A 20,124-nucleotide genomic window follows, 5' to 3' on the forward strand; every position below is an offset into this window, starting at 1 on the left:
TGCTTCAAGTTTACTTCAATTCATTCTTGAAATTTCTACATGAGATTGTTATTCCCCTTGCCTGCCAAACTACTTTGATGAAATTCAACCCTGCAGCCAGACGGGATTTCCTAAGCAATCCACAGCGGATGTATCAAACACGATGTTCTATTAAATTATTCATATTAATATTGCAATTTGCTGTTGGCGGATTTCGGGGGGATCTTATAGCTCCCCAATCCCTAATCGGATTGGGGAACTCGGCTCGACGCTAGTGACGAGTATCGTATGGGTAGCGCTTATTACTTCATCTTAACTCCCGTCTTCTACGGGAATATCAAACGGAACATTAAAATAAAAAGGCTTCGAAAGATATGTAAATCAGAAATATCTTTCCTGCTACATTTAGAAATGTAGCTTGAATGTGTAGAGTCATAACGTTATTATTTAGCTAATTTAAATCGATTATTTTATTTCGTTATACTGAAAAAAAACTGCAGATGTTTTTTTCCTGATGACGAGTCCCTAATCTTTAAGATATCATAAGCAATGTTCAGATTCTAAACAGAAAGATGAGATGACCAGTTTCTTACTCTAGGCTAGAATTTTAGTTATCCAAGGTGTTTTCATGGAGCAGACAAGAAAAGACCTGATGTTTGCAGAAGAATAGGTCTGAAAATGCTACACAGGTGAAGCTTGCTTTCGTTGCCGATCAATTTCCCGGAAAGAAAGATAAGCTTTGCCAAGCGGATCAACTCTATCAGAATCATTTTGAAAAATGTTGTGGCCGTAGTAATAACCCTTATGATGATCAAGGAACAACAGTGGCGTTCCCCTTGCCATTTTCGACTTTCATCTCGAAACAAAATATCTTTTTCTAAATTGCTACTTTTCTAGCAGTACAAAGGTTATTCACTTTCGAATGTAACATCGACAGAAAAAAAAATCGACCCATGTTTAATTATTGAAAAGTATAGCCTGGTTCCCACTAAACAATCGGTATCGATAATGTAGGGACCAGGAGCCAGTCTGATGGCAAAGCGGATCTGTTATTGCCTAAAACAAAACCTTTTTTTTATTCAGAGGGTTACAGATTTCCAAAGCGAAGAGGGGAAAACGGAGGTTCTTTTGTAAGAATAAACGTACAAGTTGATTATAAGGGGGGGGGGGGGATCGAATTTGTTGAAGAGCACGGGGGACACAAATTTAAAATCTACGATAAATCACACAAGAATGTAACCATTACTTAACATGAATAACCAACGGCAATTTTTTAATTTTTATTTGACATTATGTGTGGACCCTAGCATTTGATTGGCGGGCAGTGTGGTTTTACATTGTGAGATGTAGCAGCAATGAAACGCATTGGTGGCCCATCCGAGGCTTCGACTTTTTCGTTATCAGTCGAAGGTGCACACCAAATGGGCAGATCGGTAGTACTTTCTCCTTTTTTTGCGCTCGGACACGACATTATAACAACTTGGATGATAATGCCTGTGCACTTCTGTGCCACACTGCATTTCCAACTCTTGCTTGCAAAGGTCACAAGAGAATTATGCGCCATGCCGATAAAACTTTAAACCGAAATCAAACAGCGCGAGGAGGCAGTGATTTGGCGGTTGACAGACGCCTGCAATATTCACCTTCCGTTCCGCGATCTCGCTACTGTTTCTCCTGGCCTTACCAAGCGGGACGCGGTCGTAATTGTACGGGCGATGACGCTCAGACGCTGTGGATGGCTCGCGGCAAACCTCGGTGTTTATGGCCGGACGGATCACGATGCAGTCTGAATAAATTCAAGTCGAGGTACTTTAGGGCACTCTCGACAAACCTGAGGCTGTCCAAGTTTAATGTAGGCGATCAACAACAGCATAACAACAAGGTATTTCATTTACAAATGTAACTGTTGCGCCGTTACATCAGACATTGTGATAAAGGTACATCAATGCCCACTTCCCCTCCTTAAAAGTTGGTCCTGTTCGAAGCTTAGCTTGGTATATTGCAACCTTGCATTACCACAGAATAATTCTCCACAAATCGTGTTTACTGTTTACATTGCTGTGGCTGGGATTGCCAAAAGGCCAAGGCGTCCACTTCCGCTCATCTTTAAAGGATTTCGTTCATATTCTCCATTTCCGTTTCTTTAAGCCATCTTCCATTTAAACAAGCTTCCCAACGAAAACCTCACCCTTAGGGTAACCAATTACATTTGTGACTTTGAAGCTACAAGTGACGCATCCCATAAATCCCGTCTGTTTGTAGTATTACGCCAATGTTATTATCTCTTCACACGAACAAATATCGCATAGCTTCCGCAGCCATTCATGTTTGTTCAGAGGCGTTTTTTTTTTGCCAGAATGGTTCCTTAAACTACAAAATAGATCTTGTGTCCATAAGCAAGATTCTTTGCTCCAATAAGATTTTCATCATGCTCCTGCAATGAAAACCTACTAAGGCATTGTTTTAGTATTAGACACTACTACTAGCTTTTGTTCAACTTTCATTTTCAGACAATTGTCTACTAACAGCGCGTCCCAAACTACCGGCAACTTTTCTTTGCGAGGCTCAAGCGTGGGCGCACAAACACGTACCGCCATTATTTTTATACCATGTTAAAGCTTGGAATACTAACTTTTCCCTGGTGAGTATTGGTTTGATATTTAAAAGAAATTTAAAATTATTGCGTTCAAATAAAGTCATGTCGTGAAACAAACTCAACCCATTTCCAGGAAAATCGATGATGAGGTACATCAGATGCAAAGTCGAGTCAACAAGCTGTTGAAATGACTAAAAAAAGAAAAGAAAGAAAGCAACAGTTGATTTTTTATTAATAACACGTTGAACTTGAAACGAAGAACAATATTTGGAATTTATTTAAAGTGTAGTCTACGTGGATCGAAAAGAAAAGGGAACACAGAAAGTAAAAGGCAACAAGGTCGTAAATGCGCATGATTGATTTTCCATGAAATCGTTTGAGTTTGTTTTTGACATGCCTTCATTTGAACACAAATAATTCAAAATCCTTTTGAAAATCAAACCAATATTTACCAGGAATAAAGATAAGATTCCATACTTTAAAATTACATATAAATAATGGCGTTTTGTGTTTCCGTGGCGACGCTAGAGCCTCGCAAATAAAGAATGGTTGCGGGTATTTTGGGACACGCTGTATATTCACCCCCACGCTATCGCATGTACGGTTTGTTTGATGTTCAGTATATTCTATGTGTGTTTTATGGGTGTTCACGTACACAAGCAACATAAATTGGGACATATCATTCAAGCACGTGGCGTGTTCATCCATAATAGCTGCAGAGCACATCAAAATGTTTACCAGCGACGGCTAAGAAAACTGACCTAAATCGTTCCGATCAATTGTAACATTAAATATTGGTGTATGTGTTAGAAAAACAGACAGATGGAAACAATATCGGCTCCGTTTTCCGTCATCGTCAAGCATATTAATAATTGTCTCTCCAGTATTTGTAATTCCACCTAATTCATTTCAAAGAGAAAATGTAAATTTTGTTTTCAGGGAAATCATTAATTGGGCCTTACACGAATGTGATTTTACACACAATTAAGGATATCAATCGAAAGCCAATAATTTTATAAATTTGAAAAACACATATCGTAAGAATCATTCAAGACAGTTATTTGTTTTGAAGTTTTACACTTAGTAATTGGGCATATAGATCGATGCAATTTTTTAAGGTTTTCTGGGAATATTGAGTTTTGACGATCTTAGCCCAATGGAGCCGAGCGCACGGCTACCGGCGTCGCATGAAGTACACGTTCCAATAATAAACACGTACCTGGTCAGTAAAAAAAAATGTGTCCCGTTAAATTGGTGGCGTACAACAGAAGTCATATAAAACGTCCAAATTGGGTCTTTGGCGTTTGGAGAGTGCTTTCATCAGCGTGGGTTTATTGCCCCTGTAGCGCTAGCTATCGATTGCCCAGTCCGACGGATAACCCCCATATTTTACGGGGATATAGTGCTTCTTGGGTTTTATCCCTCTATCAGTTTTCTAGACGGCTGTTCGATGTCACATTTAAGCCGTGATGTTTTATTTACGTAATCGAAGAAAAAACAAATCACAGTGGATCGAAATACAAATTTCGATTTGAAATCGAATCAAACCTTACCAGTTATTAGAAACTGGTTCGGTGTTATTTTAAATATCGTGCATTAGGGATAGTTTTTGAATGGCATAATTGTTTTAAGACTGTTAGAAACATTAGAATCGTATAAATAAAATGTTGCATTATATTAATTCACTGTTTAAACAAAAAGAGTTATTTTAGCCGATCTTCTAGATACGTTGAAACTTTCGAAGGGAAAAACAAACTGTTTCGAACTTAAATGTGCTGGTGTTCAGGATTTAAGTTATCATACATGGACAACATCATTGAGAATGCGTTAAACAACTTAACCAGCCAATTGTTCGCTTCAATTAGCATTCCTGCGACATTGGCAGTGTATTACTACGGCCTTTCAATGCTTGTCAAATCGTCGTAAATTTCTTCTTTTTCACGACATCAAACAGTCACCTGGTTCCCATGAATCTTCAAAAGCAGTTTCCTGATTGGCTTTTGAAACCAGACGCGCCAATCTCATTTGTAAGGTAATCCAATTTTGGGCACAACACGCTGCCAACATAAATCTGCGGCTAATAATACGGCCCTGGTGACTTTCGTGGGCTGGCGATGGACTTGTCGAAGAGAACATATATCCCTACAATTGTAAAGAGAAACGATTTGGAGAAAATATGCCATGAATTTCGAGGCCAAACAGTTTGACAAGTGTCTTTGACTGCCAGTCATTCCCCATAATAAATTCTTCACAAAGACGATTGTCTACAAACTCCTGAACAGTGTTATGGCGGATCGACCCCCCCCCCTTCAGCCACTGACTTATATTATGATACTCAACCCTCACCCCTTCGATCACCCCTCTTTTTTTCCAGAAAGCTAGATCCACCCCTGCTTTAAATAATAGCCCTAAGGTATCTTTGCTTATCGTAAAGTCATGTGCATTCAGTAACAGGAACTTCTACGACTTTAAAATCAATCTAAAACTTAACATATAAATGCACAGGCAATTTCTTTAAAAGCAAGTACCAGTTAAGTTAACCTAGAAAATTGAAGTGACTGTTATCTTGGTGTTATGCAGAAGGAGAAGCCTGACATAGCTCTTGAAAGCCTCTTTCTTGACACATGCCGTCGTCTTAAACGTGTTTTAGTGCATATCCACAATACCACAAAGTTATTCTCCTGCTAAAGAATTTCCGGATAACCTATAGAGTTAAATGTTTGTTGTGAATTTCACGTCTGCTTGTGATATTACAGGCTTCTTTTATAAAACTTTTTTTTTTTAACTTTACTTTGGATTGGTTGTGTGTTGTTTGCTAGTTTCTAACCTTATGCTATGCTTTATATGATTTTATGGTGTTTTTTGGGGTGTGGTTTACATAATAAAGTAAAGAGTGCTATTGTGTATCCATGTAATGTCTTATTAAACGTTATGTTTCAGGGGCGTGCAATTTATCACTGTAGCTGTCTTATTTATGAGATGGAATTTACGTCGGGGTGTTGTAATTTCAATATCAGGTTTTGCCCTTCACCGACTTATAAACACTGTACACTCAGTGTGTTACCTCCAGAATGAAAGTGAGAAAAGATCACTCGAGTGGGAATCGAACCCACGACCTCCTGCTTTCTAGTGCAGACTATCACCACTCGGTTTGCGGGGTCGGTTAGCTGGTTCGAATCTGATGTAGCAGCGGGTACCGCAAAAGGTCTTATTTAAGATTGCACTTTTTTATTACTGTTCCAGAGCTGTGGTACATAAAGTTTTAAATTCGCTTCACCGTTATAATTGTTTTATTGTCTACTTGTAACTGGGTATAACCTGCTAAATAAGAAATTAAATAAAATGAAACAAAATCAGCACAATGAGCTCGTTTGATGCACTCAGAAACATTCCAGACATTAAATGGATTTCAATCCACCAATCTTTCAGCCTCACGTGGGCGCAGACAAATCAACAGTTTTGTAATACTCCCCGCTGCTTGTTCTACATTTGCGGACTCCGCTAATGCTACTTTGACAGGATATGTCACTGATGCGGTAAAGGTTTCGTATTTCCACACAAATTGCGAAATGCATGCCTACTGGGCGCGACTTACATTGAATAAAAGACATAGTTTGTCAAGGTAGACTCGCTTCGTCCTCATATTTTATTAATGAGTAATACCATTCCATTGCTTCATTTTTTTACCCAGCAAAATCAATGTCCGCGTGATCATTTTACTTTAGTTTCTTTTTTAAAACAAATATACACATTATTAAATAAGTCACACAAGCAACCTGACTCGGTGCTTTATAACATTTTGTTTAAGTTGCACAACGAAATTGACTGGAGTGTGGTTTGAACCTGTGACCTCCGAATTGCTGCTCCGATGCACTTCCAACTGAGCTATCCGGCCCCATGTTGAGGGTTCTCCAATTCGTCAAGATGCATGAAAACTGGAGCGGGTTTTGAACCTGCGACATCCGGATTGTTGTTCAAGGGTACTGACAAATAGGAGAACCGCCGACACAGGGCTGGATAGCTCAGTTTGTAAAGCACCGGAACGGCAATCCGGATTTCGTAGGTTCAAACCCCGCTCCAGTCAATTTCTTTGTACAACTTTGAAAAAGAAAATATCTAATGCAAATATACAGTCAGACGTGTCAGGTGACTATATAATCTCGCGCCATGGATGGAGCATGCGCAAGTATTAGGGGAAAGTCATCTCGCCTTACGCGCGGGTGTATTTCAAGTGACTCTAATTAATTAAAATGGCCGTGTTCAGGCGGAGAGGGGGCTTATGCTGTCACATTGAAGGGGCCACGGGAGGATGTTTGCTCCCCAATCAATCACTCTCCTGCTGACGAATCACTTGATAAATAGTGACAATGATCCGGCTGTGCCAAAAAAAAAAAAAATCGGAGTTTTAAAGGCGCGTCTATGATGGTTTTGTTTTGAGAGCAAGGTTTTGTGTACAACAATGGATCGAAAGGTGCTGGATTAGGTGAGCAGATCAATGTTTGTGTATTCTTTACGCTAACAAAAGTTTACTAGGCAGGAGTATCTTAAAAAAAACATATCAATATTTTAATTTATTTGGTTCTCCAATCTCATAAAAGCAAGTGTTGTTTTAGCTCGATGTAAACCTCGCCTCTTTTGGAATGTTTTATTTTGAAGGTACATTATAGTTATGCTGCACATAGAGAAGTAGATTTCAGAAATGTTCTAGAAATATATTTTCCAGGATTTCTCTGTACTGTCTTTTCCCCCTGAAATTTCGGTAGGATTATTGCACTCTCATCATTTGATATCATTTTCTAATATACTAAGGTTTGTATTATTATCATTTATACGTAATGCGTGTTGCACTGAATAGATTTACAGCTATCTCGTCAGGTCTTGCTATCAGGAAAAAAAATCCCATTAATTGACAAACTGAATGTAATATTCAAGAGAACAATAACACCGTAGGTTCAATTGAGTGGAAGCTGATAGCCTTACTGGGCATTCATAGTCTGAAGACAAATTCAGATCTTAATCTACAATAATTCATATCTTATAAAAACGAAAGACACTGCGGGAAACATGCATCTTTCTATTGTGATTGGAGCGTCGGGGGGGGGGGTAAAAATACAAGTGTTTTGCTGCTGTAAAGTGTTGCCTTACTGTTGCCACCAACACTAGCACACAGACATTTTTTATACGATTTATGTACGTGTAAGGCATTCACCCAAAGAGACATTGATATTTTAGATGGATTTAGTTTTACCTTCCTCCATGGTTTTACTCATGATGTCTCAAAGACGCCATGGCATTTTCATTCTAACTTACCTCATACCATACTTAGTTACACAAATTGCCTTTGGCGGGCGTCGCGGTGTGCATCTACACCTTGCATAAACATGCAGGCGCGGCCTTGTGTTTCCGGCAGAGATCCGGAATGAAGCAACGAGACGTGAGCATGCGCATTGCCCCGGGCGCTTGACAGGAAAGTTGAGAAGAAAAAAGCGCGCGGATCTTTTAATGCATCTCCAACACACACGTGGAGTGTTGCTCATATCCAGTGCGACGATGTTTGTCTTTCGTTTGGTCAATGACTTGGGGCATTATCAGCGGAACTGCTGTATTGTTTAAAGCGGCATTAGCTGAAGACTGAGATTTATTCATGCTCAACAGTGGAGGAATGGTGAAACTCACTGCGACTTACAGGCATACAGGAGTCGTAATTGGAGATCGTATATCTCAGATGGCCCAGAAAGTTGAACGTTTAAGTTCTATAGAAAAGTCTACACTACGCATCGTATAAATGTTATGTATAAACATGTTTTCTGATTTCAAAATGTGCTCTTCGTACTTTGTAACTTTGTTAATCCCGATAGTGCCACTGAAAATTGCAGCTTGGTCACAGCACAACATAAAATGTAAGCTGTTTAATTTGCAAGGTACAGTAGTTGTTCTTGTTAATTTCCTATTTCACTCCGTATTACGTTCTAGTGTCATTTCTAAAGAGGCCTAGCCATTTCGTCTGATGAGCTTGAGTATATTGATTGTGTGTTTTTGATCACAAACTCTATTTTTCCGTCTGGATTTCTCTTTCTCTTCTTCAAGAGACAAGGAACCGGATTTGCATTGGGCTATAGCAAGAAACTTCTCGTTTTTATTGGGCCAACAAGCGCTTATTCAAGACGGTATCGGTTGCACCATTATATCTTCAAGGCTTCGGTTTTAATTTCGATAGACAAATATTGACTTGCGATGTCTTTTTCATGACTCTGCCGCTGTGTCGACTGACGGCAGTAATTTGATGAACGAGCGGTTTCCGAAACGAAAACAATTATTTAACAAAATTGATTGCGGAAAATTACAAGTTGCATACTGCTCTTCAAACGATATTACATTATTGGAAATCATGTTAACGTCCCTGTTACCTAATTGGCTTTTATAATTAAGACTTGAATCAAGTGCATATATAAAATGAAAATGCAAATAGCAAGTACTGAAAGTCTGAACATAACGTTTGTAACTAAAATTGTCTCAGAGACAACAATTAAGATATAATGAAGTACATTTCTGGATTTCAATTTTTTTTTCGGAATCACCTAACGCTAAACACGATAACATGTTTCAGCTTATACAGGCCTTTAATGCTCAACAAAAAGAAAATGCAAAAAGTGAGAGATGTAAGGTTTGATTTGTTCGTAACGGAAGCCGCAAAGTGACGGCTCAACCCACATAAACTGTAACTATGGCTTTTCTTAAAGGCAATGTACAACTTTTGAGAAAACAAACACTGCCAAACTATTGTAAAATACCTTACTTAGATGTAAATGAATAATAATTTCAAGCATCCTGTGAAATCATTGCACCTCGAATGCTTCATTTGCAAGAAAAGTGGACTTGTTTATCAAATTCCAACGATGGTTGGCCAACAATCTTTGGAAAAAAATGAATCTCTTCTTTTAATATTGCCCCCTTTTTTTTAATATTGCCCCAATTTACCAAATTTGGTTAGTCCACATTTTGTTTGCAATCGGTTTCAAATCTGTGAACGGGCGCAAGCTGGCTAGTCTAGTTGCCTGGCCTGACAGTTCCTTAACGCCTGTTAAGTGTTCGTTTCATCTGAAGTGTCGTGTCAGGGATTCAGATCACAAGAACAGTTTTTAAACAGCTTAAAATTTGTAAAAGGTTAGTGGAAACATATGTGGTATAAAATGCTTACCCCCTGCCCATCCATTTCTGAAAATTACAGCAAAACCAGATGTTGTTTATGACCTTGAATGCACAATACAGGTTAAGAATGATTTTGTTCAAAGCCTGTGCTTCTCAAACATCTTTAAACCTTTGATTAAAAATCTCAAACAATCAATTTTGTTTTTCGAAATAAATAGCAGCACCCAGATCCACAGTCGATCCGTCGGACGCCAGACCTCCATGCTCTGTCGGGAGCTCTTTCAGGGTAGGATGGTTGGATTTAACGAGGCATGTAATTGTTGTCGCTTTGGTTTGACGATGCAACTATGAAAGCGTGGCGTACGCCTAATTGGAATGTATACGTCAACAACAATATCACGCAAGATTGAATCGTGTTTATACGGTTCTGGATAGCCTGTGACGGATGTACTTGATTTTCAGTTTGTTGAAGGCACTGCATATGGTGAATCCTAAAATGGCACAGTCGTCATGTTTTCATTGATAATGATAAGCAGGTTTTTCGAGCTATGGTTCAATTCAGTTCAATTCAATTCAGTAGACATTTATTTTTCACTCTCCAATAAACCAATACAAATTGGGATAACATAAGGTACAATAATAGATTAAGGTTAATTTATAAGAAAAATGAAAAGAAAGAGTAAAAGGGTACAAGGCTGTTCACATAAGCCAAGGCTTGTAAGTACAGCCTGAACAATGCTGGGAGAGAAGAAATCTTTGATAGGGCCTATAACGATTTGAATCGACATCCAGGGGCGGCATTGCCTGATGCAACGGGAAATAAGGGTGCGTAATTTCAGAAACTAAATTTCAATTGGCACATTCCCACAGAAAAGAACCTCGTCGCAATTTCGTATGGATTTGTTGCCGGATTTTTAAACTTCTTCATCGCCGGATGTTGTTCAATTATTAATCGGAACGACAGCGGATTGAACGGGACTAGTCCTCAGACGTTTCCGCTAGGGCCTGATGCGAGGGTATTTCTTGTTAAATAATTTAACCTTTCGCGTTCAATTTTTTGTTATGTTCCTGTCTAATCTTAACCTATTTACTTTCAGTTTTATAGTTTCAATTTTGAAAATAGATAAATAACTGAATGATCTATATGACTGCCAGAAACTTGCCAATCAATACTTCTTAGATGATATTCCAATTTTATGTATTTTTCAAACAATGTCTTTCCTGTGGTGAGTGACATATTTCGCTGTGTACTCCATGTAACAAATAATTATCAAGGTCAGCGGTCCTCATTTGAGTGGATAATGAATGTGGTTAATGAGCTACTCACCACACTTTTTGGTTGGTGTTAGCGATCCTTAATCCCGTACGATCGCATCGATAACATTTTAATATTTTTTTTAAATGCAGTATATTGGCGTAGCTGTAACACTTACATGCTATAACCCCATTTGGATTTCTGAGGTAACGTAGAGTGGGCGTACGCACTACAAGTATAACCCACCAACAAAGGCCGACAATTTGGTGCTCGTCTCTATTTATACACATTTCTCCATACTCAGCCACCAGACTAATGACAATGAATGAAGAGGTCAGTCTTTTCAAACAATTGGACCATGGTTGGACATGTACCAGTCTAGTATTTAGCCTCATTTTGAAATCATTTGACTTCCCTCTCATGTGCAAATCATTGAAGAAAAGTCTCCTTTAAAAATTGAATCGAGTCTTCAAACTTGGTTTGTGAAATACTGAGGACCTTTTCTTTGCCCGGTGAAGTTTTTTGGAGAATGGAGTGAGTAAAGTTGGCCTGATTTCGTTTTGCATGTTTTTGAGCACCTCGGGCCCCAGTCTGCCATCAAAGGTGACTGCATATGTGTGTAACTCTCCTGCATCTTGGACAAGTGGACTATGCATCGTGATGAATGGAACAAAAGTTGTGCACCCATCCAGATGGTTAACAATGAGATCCAGTGCAAGTACAAACGCAAAGTATACAAGCGCATAACTAAGGGCCCGGGAGTTCGAGTGAGGCTTTTACACAGCTATAGCTCAAAGCGTTACTAAGAATCTACACTTTTTGTTCCCTTGTTAACTGAACAAAAGGTACTGGAGGGACGTAGTAATAGTCGGAGAAACTTTCAAAAGGAGAATCAAAGAAACTTAATTTTTTTCGTCGTTTCTCCTTTATACCTGAACTCACTTAATCTGCCTCCTGGAACATGAATTCTTCCGATGATGATTTCTTTCGATACTAATTTTGAAAAGCCGGCTTATCCATACACATGTAAATTTCGTTAAAAAAGGCAGGGTATCCATTATTCCCTTTGGGCTACAGTTACGTTGATATCCAATTAGTAGATACTGCATTGTGCCGATAAAACTACCCATCCAATTGTTGCTAAACAAAAAGGTCAGCTTAATCTCTTCCGACTGACTGTTGTTGCTAAACAAATAGGTCAGCTTAATCTCTTCCGACTGACTGAGTCACCGACTGACTGATTGAGTCACCGACTGAGTATAACGCCCTCAACGGAGACATTCGGGTCAGCTCGACAATGGGAACATATATATCAACTGTAAATTACTATGATGGCCTCACACGAGTTCCTGTTGAGAGGTTTGTTATCTCGGAACTTTTCATAGAAACAGGAAAATAAAAGGGACTGCGCTGTCCTCAAGATTTACTCGCTTCTCATAAATATTTTTACTACCTCCGAGACAGTGCCTTGAACTCCAACCTTTAGCATTTTATGAGCAGCGAAGCAAAACCATAATTCCCGGCAGATCCAATTTAGAAGCGGCCCCCTTAATGAAATAAGCTCATAAAATTTAATGTGATTTGCCACCAGTGTGGACATGAGAGCGCCGCGAGCGCCAATCTGTTTAGACGATGCTACATTAGCGAATATAATTTGACTGCCGATAGTTCAGGGCAGATACCTTGCATGCGCCAGAACGCATACAATTGGTTACATTTGGTGTAAGCATATGAGAAGCGACACCTTTTTCTTTTTTTAAGTTTAGTTCTTAGCGAAATTTCGCTGCCTTTTAAAGTTTGAATATTTCAAGTGATTCATACATGCTTGAAACTAAGTGTGGATAACCGTAAGAGGTTCATGTATGCAATAAGGGGACATTTTTGTTTTGAAAAACTCCTCGTAGGCCATTAGAAGATTTTTCCAAGCTTCTATATGCCGCGGATTTGTGAACTCAATTAAGGAGAGGACGAACATAAACTACCTAGGTTTGAAGACAATGTACACTAATTGTGTCTAGTGCCGTCATTACACTTAAGTAAGCAATTAAATTGCACAGATTTCACCTTCAAACAACAAATACATTCTAAGATCCAACACGTACACGAATGTGCTTATCTTCCCTATTCGATCAAACCGGCAGAAGTGGTTAATCATACTGAACGTGTTCTAATCATTAGGTTGCAGGCCAGTAAATAGGCCCTAAATTGCCTATGCCGGCCAAATCACGATTAACATGCCCTGAATTTCTATAAGAGCATTTTTTTTGGGACCATGAACTTGAGGATTTGTAAAATAAGAAGGGTGGAATCCGTGAACAGGACTGTGAGCTCGTATTTCTGTGAAATTTGGAAATTGCTCGTTTTTGCATCGGGGCGTATAGGCATAATTTTTTCAACATGGCGATGGGCTTCAGAACTACTTTTTAAAGTTGATCCGTGCTTGATAGATGTTTCCCCCAGCACTCATCCGTCTCTCCTCCCCCTCCCCCCCCCCCAAAAAAAAAAAGAAGAAGAAGAAGAAGAAGAAGAAGAAAGATCATGCAATAAGCCTTTATTTGATGTGTGTCTCAAAAACCTTGGAGAGTTGTGAACATATTTCCTGATTTTTAGAAATGGGTATTTATTGCTAGGGTCAATGGCAGTGTATTTACTGATCTGCAACCATCAGAGGCTAAAAATCTCCGGACACTAACAAAAAAGCCCTCCTGTGTTGTATTGATCATTTTGACAATCTCTGGGGCATAACAAAGTTGCGTGTCTGCTCAAAGTTCACACCCTCCGTAATACAGGCAGGTTTACATTGCAGCAATCTGGGGCTGCAAACTTGTATACATTTTTGTAGAGGGCGCTATTGTTTGATATGCATCGGGCCCCATCCAAAAGTGCCGCACGCAGGAGGAATGCATCAGTGATTATCTCAATAAAGACAGGTATTGCTGCGTAGCTGACACTCATTGTTCGCCATCCTGAAAACTGCAGCTACCATATTAACCTAATAATAAATAATAATAGTACCAGTGCTGACAGCGCAATTCCAAACGAATGATATGCACTTTACAAAAAAAGTATCACCCCCCAAAAATAAATAAATAAAACAAATAATGAGACAAAACAATTACACTTTGAGAGATATAAAGTGAGGGATACCATAGCATCAAGCAAACGTGAGTTTTTAGGAGACATTTGAATGCTTGTGGGTTAGGAGCCAATCTGATGGTTGATGTGAAATGATTCAACGATCGATGGCACAGATAGAGAATGACCTCTCCGCAACCATCCTTTGGCTACCAAATACCACCAGCCGTGTAGCATCTCTGGCCGAATGTAGACCTACCGCCATATACAAAAAAGATTCAAAAAAAGGGAGAGCAACTTTGAGTTGTGGGCCATTATGTGACCTCTGACGTCATGCATGTCGAGTTTCCGACATATAGAACAAAACGCCAATTTTCTCTCGTGCTTTCCCGCGTTCTGTGCGACGAGCAACACAAAATGACAGCATGTGATGAACATGTGTTGTAGTGAGGAGGATTAAATTATTATAAAATGGAACAACGTGCAACTTGTACATAAGCGTGACATGCGTCCTGTGGAAAACAATAAGTAAACATTAAAACTATCTGAGGTTTACAATATGCAACATATTAAAAGCTTGTGTTAAAGTGACATTCCGACCTGGAATGCACCCAATTGGGATACAAATGGGGTCTACGGCAATGTTCCCCAATAGCAATGTTCCCCGACATTCTTAGGTTAGGGTTAGGGTTTGGGATAGGGATAAGAATATGTGCAGTCGAAACATAGGGGTGTCGGAACATTGGGGTGTCGGAACATAGGTTGAGTAGTCGATCGGAACATAGGGGTGACGGAATATAGAGGTGTAACCTTTTCAAATGCCGTATCGAATCAGGATACAGCTGGTAGAAAGTTTCCTATCCAGGGCTGACTATTGGAAACAAGGTTGGACATAAAGTAAGCACTGGGGACGAGGTTGAGGTTTGTCGTCTTTTCTTGGGAACGGTAAGACATTAGGTTTGTTTCCTTTCAACCGGACCTTTGAAATAGTTTAAGTATACACTCCAATGAAATTATCGGGATTTCAGGGCGTAATACGCCTTTAAATGTTGACTGATGCACCGATGACTTGCACCAAGAAATGAGGTTATTGCACTTTTGTCAAGGGTAATAGTTTCCCAGTCCTGTATGCGACAGATATTCAATATTGTTGAGCGGTGTAAAATTGTACACCACAAAAACACGATTTGCGATATCGGGGATAACCGGGAAAGGGACTAAATTATATAAAATCTAATTTTTCAATAATAAGGAACAGAAAAATAATTTGAACATGTACCCTGACTCATATTCCCAAACCTTCCGGTTCGAAATTGTTATATCGTCCGGACGATTTCTTCACAAACAGTTGACAAACTTTGTTTATTTGGGATTTATTTGAATTTGTCCAGATGCAAGCTTTACTTCCAATATTAATATTAATTACATCTCATCTTAATTGATGAAGTAAAGTTTGGTTGTAAGGACGCTAGAAGTTCGATGACCCCACGATTAGGGGCTTTCTTTTGACGCCAACAATGAGCATATTTATGCCAGTCTTAGAAGCAATGCCCTTTCATAATTAACACATGACAAATGATAGAGTTAAAGGAAATAAACGTATTATTCTCACCAAAAAGAGATAATTATCTGCAATGATTCTTTCACCAAAGGAATTAGAGTCCCTTATTTACATAGTCAAGATTCTAAAGCCTCTGTTTTTATTACATGATTGCCTCTTTAATGAAGATCGATTGCCACATACCACCGGCAGCGGCGTGCGGCGCACAGGACGCGCTCCAAACACCTGGCGTTAATAGCCTCGCACCTGTTTCGCCAAAAGTAACACAATAGGCCGGCAGCTAATTGGTCGGTTAGAACTAGACGTCCCAGAGCGTCTTCAATTACAAGCCTCAACACTCGCGCTTAATCGCCGGTACAAAACAAATATGATATACAATATTTTTGGAGAAGCAAAGGCCAAAATGAATATTGTTTCATGCGGTTAGTTTTAAGATAACGAACTTAATTCTCTTCCGTCCGGACTCGTACGTCTGGACGATTTCTACGCAAAAGGTTGACAAACTTTGTTTACTAGGGATTTATTTGAATTTGTCCCATGCAAACTTCACTTTCAATATTTAAATCCATTAATAATATCTCAGCTTTGTCTATGAAGTAAAACTCATTGCGTGCTAGTCAGACGTCGTTAAAAACAAAAAAAAAAAAAAAAACAAAAAAACACACACACAGAAGACTGAAATCTTGAAAAATCATAAACAACATGTTACTTGAAATGACGCTTATTATGTAAAATGAAGGGGGTTTTGGAGGGGGTTGACAAGATTAATACTTCACTTTTAATTAATTCCTTCATTTCCACAAAGCAATGACCAATGGAAGTAAATGTAACTATCCCAGAGAATCCTAAGGAGGGAACGTTTAGGTGTGGTATACAAATCAGGGGCGGATCTAGCTTTCAGGAAAAAGGGGGTACTGGTGGGGGTGTTAATTGAAGGCGTATGCCGAAGGGGTCCGCGGGCATGCCCCCATGATATTTGTCTATGCTTTCTACTGCATTCTAAAGCAATCTGAGAATACATTTAGGAACTTAAGCATTCCATTCATTGTTTTTGGCCCAATTTTACTCCCGTAGTTGGCCCAATTTTACTCCCGTAGTATCTTAACATTAGTCAGCGGCTGAATGGCGATGCAACCCACTGATCTCTTTTATACTGACTGGATAGCGCTTTACCAAAATTATACGTGTGCACAAGACCGTGACGCCCTCGCACACACGCGGCGGCAATTTTGAAACTCCCTCGAAGCCCCACACCGCACGAATTTGTATATAAAAACGCAGAATTATAATAGTTTAGGAAGCGATTTTGGATCATCAAACAGGTTTTTATTTATCCATTTTGCCCACAGTGTTATTTTACTCCTGTTAATATGTGTTCAAATATATAAATATTTTTATGACTGCATAATACTTTTACGTGGCCAAAGGGAGTGTAAAAATGGCGTTCAATGACTTCACCCCCACGGCCAGAAGCGTCAGTATAATAGAGATTAGTGGTGCAACCCCCCCCCCCCCCACCCCCTCTACTGTTATGTATCGGGCGGAAGGCGAATTATTTTTCCCAAACAACATCGTACGGACGGTTGTTGAGCGCCCTCTACGATACTTTTATGTTACGTACGCAGTTAAATAATGCATTACGGTTTCCTGTCGAGCTCTCCGATGGCTCAGTTGGACAATGCCATTGTTTTGAGATCGGAGGGTGTGAGTTCGAAATCACATTTTTTTTTTTTTTTCTTTCTAATTTGCGCTTTTGGGGATTTTTTTCTGAAGAAAAATAAAGTCCGCATTTCATTAGGTTCGAATGCATTTGTTTTTCCCTTTACATATGTTTTTCTCATGTTTTGGGGAAGTCAAAAACCCGTGATAGCGTACACCCTGTTTGCTTATGTCGTTTAGAAAAACAAATCGCTGGCGAAAGGTGACCATGGCTGATGAGTTTGAGAAGACGCCAAAACTTCCCCTCACTGCCATCTGGGATTGTCCATAAAAATTACTGAACAAAGTCTGACATTAAATCCACACATCAACAAACATAATTTCCCTCTTGCAACGAGATCTTAATACCGAAAACCATGCAGTTATGACTCATCTTGGAGTGCAGCGCTGATGATCTCATGTTTCAATACACAGGCCGGCACGCGTAATGTCCATAATCTATTCAACAAACAGCGCACCTAGCCCATTACTTAAGCTGTTGAATGGAAATAATATTGTAGCAATTATAGAAGGATTACGTCCGGAAAATACAACGGATAAGTTTGACACACTGCCTAGAGCACGGCATTAACCGCTGCCTGGTAGAACCACGGTAGAACTGTCAATATTATAGAAGAAGACCCAAACGTTTCATTTCTGGTAAATTGCGGAGCTGGAGGGCGCCATGATATTTTATCGTTTTTGCCATGGTTTGCCCTGCTTTAAAAAAAATGCACGGATCTGGGTCTGAAACATACGACTACTTTCATCCACAATTTCGAGTTGTTAATTTCAGCATACTGTGTTTATTTATTCTGTACTTTGCACCATCTCTTTTCCTATTCTTGTTACGTTTAAATATGTTCATTCTGCGCCTCGCTTTCGACTGTTTACTTTTAGCTTTTACATGATTTCCATTTTCACCCTTGAACAAGAAACATAACTTTCATAATCTTCATAATCTAGGAGCTACTATAATCGGGGTCAATTTTATATCAATTTTGTTCAAGCACTTCGGAATCGTGTCATAAATTATGTTAGGCATCCTAAAAATATGTCATAATCCACTCTCGGCTATCTGTATGTTTTTTTTTATCGCAATATTTCAATAATGTGCACAATACAGCTGGCATTTGTATACTAAAGCCCGGTCACTGACTTCTGGATCAATTTCAACCAGTTGGAAGCATGATGAACACATTCCTGTCAGGTGACCTTAAAATGCGCCTTGCTTTAGGATGTAAATCAGTCTTAAATGCACGACTGAAAAAGAATGGAAATTAATATCCACAAATCATCCTTGTCACCTTGCAATTTTGACTGTCATAATCAAGACTTGTAGGATACCATAGTACTTTGCAATCATTTAACCTGCAGTCAAATATTGACCTTTTTAACTGCAGGTGGAAATTGTGCGAGTTGTTTTGAGGATGTGGAACAGAACCCGAAGGACATATCCTCATATATTGTCGCAGAGCTGACATACCGACGAATAAGCGAAAACCCTGTTTCGAGTAATTCGCGTTTGAAGTTGGACTTTTTTTGTGGGCGTTGTATTTCACCCTTAATGTTTTGACAAAACCATTTTGGTGTATATTCGAAATAAATTAGGAAACGTAGTATCCATCGGGTTACTTATTTAATCAGAGAAAATGTGCGATATGATTTTATTTGATTGTAAACGTATTCGTCAGTTTGTCAAATTACAAAATCTCTAATAGCCGGTTCTTCTTTACGCTGTTTGTATGCTATTCGTCAGTTTGCCGGATCACGCAGGCGCGGTTCTAGAGCCGATACTTTTTTGGGGGGGGGGGGGGGGGCGGTGGCCTGCAAGGTTGATCCAGATTTTTTTTTCAGGGAGGCGTGCTGAAATGTAGACCGGTTATTTTTCTCCGGACACTTAGGCCTCTGAAAATCAATACGTGGGGGGGGGGGGTGCCATATTTTCAATGGGGAGCGCTGATAAAATCCTACAATCAGGCACACTATATTAACTAAAATTGTACAAATGCACCCTTCTCATTTAGGGGAGACCGTTCCCATGTACGTCAAATTGTTCATCTTGCTAGTGCATTTTTTTTTCATGGATTTTTTTTTTGGCTAAAGCCCCCTAGGGCCCCCCCCCCCCCCCCCCCCCCCCGTAGAACCGTCACTGGGATCGCGGGTGCACGCGCGCGCTCTGACAAACTGACGAATAACATTCGTTGGTACTTTGAACGCACACCTTACATTAGCTTGTTGCCAGCGAAATTCCGTATTCGTCACTATGTCAAATTGTGGATTTGTTATTATGACTGTTTTGCCACTGAGCGGGTACCACATAAAACGACAAAATCTCAAAAATGCCAAAATAGGCGATTCGCCTGTTCGTCAGCTCTGCTACGACATACTGAGAATATCACTAACAATGCTTCAAGACTAAATGCAACCACTGTGATAAAAAGTATGATAACCCGTATTTTAGCCATTACTCTGTAATAAACTTTTTCAAGTTTAACAATCTACAATCTTTATATACTAATATGAGGTTTAATCTTTTGTAAGTCACTTGACTCACTCCCTTTTGCTAAAGATAGAAAGCACTCAGAGAGCACAAACCTCCGCCAAGGACAAACAATTTCCCGCCATATTGTCAGTACACCCAAAAGAAATACTCGCATAAATGGTGAAGAATCCTAAAAAATCCTGGATCCAGACCAAGATCAGGATCACCTCCAAATCTAATAGATGTTCACTTGCACTAAGGACCACCCCTAAAAATAAATTTCATGTAACTACGTCCATAACTTTTCATCTTGTTAACAGACAAAC

Source organism: Patiria miniata, unplaced genomic scaffold, assembly GCF_015706575.1.
Source record: "Patiria miniata isolate m_02_andy unplaced genomic scaffold, ASM1570657v1 HiC_scaffold_23, whole genome shotgun sequence".
NCBI lineage: Eukaryota > Metazoa > Echinodermata > Asteroidea > Valvatida > Asterinidae > Patiria > Patiria miniata.